Source organism: Oncorhynchus nerka, linkage group LG9a (genome assembly GCF_034236695.1).
Source record: "Oncorhynchus nerka isolate Pitt River linkage group LG9a, Oner_Uvic_2.0, whole genome shotgun sequence".
NCBI classification, from domain to species: domain Eukaryota; kingdom Metazoa; phylum Chordata; class Actinopteri; order Salmoniformes; family Salmonidae; genus Oncorhynchus; species Oncorhynchus nerka.
This window is the reverse complement of record NC_088404.1, coordinates 64582907-64587871: the sequence shown is the minus strand read 5'-3', so window position 1 is coordinate 64587871 and position 4965 is coordinate 64582907. Positions and strand designations below refer to the sequence as shown.

The following is a 4965-nucleotide window of genomic DNA, read 5'->3' as shown; positions in this document are numbered from 1 at the left end:
ATTTTTATGGAACGGTCTGCCTACCCATGTCAGAGACGCAAACTCGGTCTCAACCTTTAAGTCTTTACTGAAGACTCATCTCTTCAGTGGGTCATATGATTGAGTGTAGTCTGGCCCAGGAGTGGGAAGGTGAACGGAAAGGCTCTGGAGCAACGAACCGCCCTTGCTGTCTCTGCCTGGCCGGTTCCCCTCTTTCCACTGGGATTCTATGCCTCTAACCCTGTTACGGGGCTGAGTCACTGGCTTACTGGGGCTCTCTCATGCCGTCCCTGGGGGGGTGCGTCACCTGGGTGGGTTGATTCACTGTTGTGGTCAGCCTGTCTGGGTTGGCGCCCCCCTTGGGTTGTGCCGTGGCGGAGATCTTTGTGGGCTATACTCGGCCTTGTCTCAGGATGGTAAGTTGGTGGTTGAAGATATCCCTCTAGTGGTGTGGGGGGCTGTGCTTTGGCAAAGTGGGTGGGGTTATATCCTTCCTGTTTGGCCCTGTCCGGGGTGTCCTCGGATGGGGCCACAGTGTCTCCTGACCCCTCCTGTCTCAGCCTCCAGTATTTATGCTGCAGTAGTTTATGTGTCGGGGCTAGGGTCAGTTTGTTATATCTGGAGTACTTCTCCTGTCCTATTCGGTGTCCTGTGAATCTAAGTGTGCGTTCTCTAATTCTCTCCTCTCTCTTTCTTTCTCTCTCTCGGAGGACCTGAGCCCTAGGACCATGCCCCAGGACTACCTGACATGATGACTCCTTGCTGTCCCCAGTCCACCTGGCCATGCTGCTGCTCCAGTTTCAACTGTTCTGCCTTACTATTATTCAACCATGCTGGTCATTTATGAACATTTGAAGATCTTGGCCACGTTCTGTTATAATCTCCACCCGGCACAGCCAGAAGAGGACTGGCCACCCCACATATGCTCTCTCTAATTCTCTCTTTCTTTCTCTCTCTCGGAGGACCTGAGCCCTAGGACCGTGCCCCAGGACTACCTGACATGATGACTCCTTGCTGTCCCCAGTCCACCTGACTGTGCTGCTGCTCCAGTTTCAACTGTTCTGCCTTATTATTATTCGACCATGCTGGTCATTTATGAACATTTGAACATCTTGGTCATGTTCTGTTATAATCTCTACCCGGCACAGCCAGAAGAGGACTGGCCACCCCACATAGCCTGGTTCCTCTCTAGGTTTCTTCCTAGGTTTTGGCCTTTCTAGGGAGTTTTTCCTAGCCACCGTGCTTTTACACCTGCATTGTTTGCTGTTTGGAGTTTTAGGCTAGGTTTCTGTACAGCACTTTGAGATATCAGCTGATGTACGAAGAGCTATATAAATAAATTTGATTTGATTTGATTTGATTATAAATGTCCTGAACAAGGCGTGCGAACCCAGAACCGTAAACACTATTTTTAAACATGGATTTCGCGATCAGTGGCAAAGCTGTGATGACTGTAGCAACTGAAGCAGGACCGCGGCTGAAACATAGAGACATAATAGAGAAAGGGCAAAGTATACAGCCGCAATATACGATGCACCACAAAAGCGGTTTCTAAATGTGTATAGAACCCAGATACCGCCCGCAACTGCACTGAAAGATGAAGTGCCGATGTCTAACGGACAGCAATGGGGGTATCTGTTTGATTACTTGGCCTGTAGAGTGAAACTCTATACGGTAGCCGAAGGAGAAGAATATACCGACCAGACATTAGGAGTGGCCTATGGGGTTGAAGACTGGACGGTTGCATTTTCACCATTTAGATAAGCATCTTTGTGTCACTCAAAAAGTGGAAGAAATTGCATATACTGCAGCCATAATTTGTAGCACGGATTGTTGGATGAAATACAAACTTACCTTGCTTACTTATTTCAAAGCGAGGGCACATATTTCAGCCTTGTGGGAAAAAACGGACAAAGAGTTGAAATTTCACAAGGCAGTGACAAAAAGCTTACAGCACCTGGTATTCCCAGGCGGTCTCCCATCCAAGTACTAACCAGTCACGACCCTGCTTAGCTTCCGAGATCAGACGAGATCAGGCGTACTCAGGCCGGTGTGGTCGTGAGCGAGAAACGATCTCTTGGTGCACTATATAAAGTCAAAGTGAGTCTGATTAACAGCTGTTGCATTTTCACCATTTAGATAAGCATCTTTGTGTCACTCAAAAAGTGGAAGAAATTGCATATACTGCAGCCATAATTTGTAGCACAGATTGTTGGATGAAATACAAACTTACCTTGCTTACTTATTTCAAAGCGAGGGCACATATTTCAGCTGTGCATTTGCAATATGGTTCAATGGGCAGGTACCATCACAAATTTGTTATGCTATAAAAATCCTGCAGGAATGTGAAATTGACTGGCCCGATGAACTCGGGATGGCTGGGCAGTGATTCTGGTTCATCTCAATGGCTCGTTAGGGTTGATTTCAGAATGTCACTTTTGGTGATGGTACCTCAATGTTTAAACATATTGCAAATGGACAAGAGTCACCAGCAAGTCACCGTCCATCAGTCAATTAGATATCATTCTGACACCAAACTGATACAAACTGACACTAACCCACTTTTTCCAACTCGTTTAGTAGCCAACTATCACATACTTCAGAGCTGGCCCAAAATTCACAACGCCTTCGGTTCAAACCATAAAAAACCATAAAACACATAGTTACGTTCTAGCTGCGGGTCCATTTCTTATGTTACGTGTAGGCCTAGCTGAGGCGACCCCGAATCCCAAGTTTCGGCTCGATCGGTCATTTGATGTCCGAGCAAAACCCTAATTGGTGCTGAAAATCCACTTTTTTCCATGACTTGCTACGGGGTCCTTGAATGAGCTATCGGACAGAAACGTTGGGGTCTGTCTATATGGGCCGAGACGGTCGCAATGCACCTAGTCTTGTGTCTCTGAGACATTTCTAAATGTCGCCATTTTCGTAATGGTCAAAATGAATTGAAGTCATTGCAAATGTACGAAGCTGTTTCTCGGTCCGAGAACCGTCTAGAGCCACGTAACTCACCACGCACTATCGACCTGAGGTCTAGAACAGGATTCTAAAGTTTCGGAACTCTAGGTCTGACGGTTCTTTAAAAGTTCCAACAAGGTTAACTAATGCAGGCAGTGTATGTCTCTACAAACCGCAATGGGTCCCTCCTTCCAAGCTGTGTGTGTGTGTGATTTAGTTTTCCTTTGAAATTTTATGGGAAAAATGACTGATTTACAGTTCATGGGGGTTGCCTAATCATATATGTGAAGTTTTGGAAGGATCTGACTTTTTTAACCCCTCGAAACAGCCCAAGAGACACCAATTATGGCACTTCCGGTTGGCACAGGAAGCTATAAGTCAACACATATCCTCATTGGGGTATGCTTTTACAGAATCCTGAGTTTTAAGTCTTTATGTTAAGAACTGACTGATTTACACAGGGTTGAATGCACTATGTCTATCAAACTGCAGGCAGGGTATGGAAAAACACTTTTAGGGTGATTTTAACCACTTCCGGTTGGTCCAGGAAGCTTAGAATCAACACAGATAGACCTCATACTGGCTTGATGGACTGTTACCAAAGACAGGTTCATACGGAATATAACCCATATAGGCTTAGGGTTGAATTTAGGGGTGCAGGCAATGTATTCCTATGGGGAGAGAAGTCAATGCAAACTCTTTGAAGTAAACACCTTCTTTTAACTATTAAGGGTTAATGCCACACGATCAAGGTTAGGCTTGCGCGGATCGGGAGGACCTTAGGAACGTACCTGAGGTCGAATTGTGCTTCTCAACCTAACGGTTCTCTCTCTGTCACCCAAAACCAAATGACGTTGTGGGGCAGGCTTAATTTTGGGCCTACTTTTCTCATGGTCGCTGCGCTCAGACCGAGCGAGCTACGGTCAAGCGGGATATCTCGTTGAACTCGGCACGGCCTAGAGATTATGTTTATGCCATTGCCTGCTCTCTGTGTCTTTGAGCACCACACTTTTTCACTCCATCCTTGCTGTGTGTGTGTCAGAGAGCTTTTCTTTGACATCTGTTGGGAGAAATGCTGATTTACAGTTCAGGAGGGTTATCTAGTCACACATATGAAGTTTTAAAAATATGTGACTTTTTTTAACCCTTCAAAACAGACAGTGGGACCCAATTAAAGGCACTTCCGGTTGGCACAGGAAGCTATATGTAAACACATGTCTTGATTGACATAGACACTTACAGAATTTTAAGTCCTCAGGCCTCATTTTGGTTCTGCTTTTTTTCAAGGTCACTGCACTCAGAGCGAGCTACGGTCAAGCGGGGCGTCTCGTTGAACTCGGCACAGTCTGTAGACTATGGTGATGCCATTTTTTGTGTTGATTTCAGAATGCCATTTTGGTGATGGTCCCTCTCCGTTTAAACATATTGCTAATCTACAAAAGTCAACTAGCAAGTCAGTGTCCATCAGTCAATTAGATGTCATTCTGACACCAAACTGATATCAATTGACACCAAACCCACTTTTTAGGCTTTGTGTGTCTTTAAGCACCGCACTTTGTCACTCCATCCTTGCTGTGTGTGTGTTTCTGTGTGTGTGTGTGTGAGAGAGAGCTTTTCTTTGACATCTGTTGGGAGAAATGACTGACTTACAGTTTATGGGGGTTGCCTAATCACACATATGAAGTTTTGAAAAGATCTGACCTTTTTAACCCTTGGAAACTGCCACTGTGACACCATTTAAGGCACTTCCGGTTGGCACAGGAAGCTACAAATAAACTCATATCATGATTGGGATATGCCTTTACAGAATCCTGAGTTTGACGTCTTTACGTTAAGAACTGAGTTATTTTCGGAGGGTTTAGTGAGTGTGTGTTATTTCAGAAAATCATAGAAAATCACAGAAATCTCGCAGAGCTCCGCAGCACACTTTAAAAAGATTCGTAAGAACACCCTGCAACTGGATCTGTAACCGTTGAAAAAAAAACACCTATCCGTGAACATCACCAATCTGTCATTGTACGATTTCTC

At 45.2% G+C, this 4965-nt stretch overlaps 1 pseudogene; it reads right to left on the bottom strand.

The window, feature by feature from the left end:
- Window positions 1-1924: 1924 nt before the first annotated feature.
- LOC135573451 (5S ribosomal RNA) lies at window positions 1925-2043 on the bottom strand (annotated as a pseudogene).
- Window positions 2044-4965: the final 2922 nt, after the last annotated feature.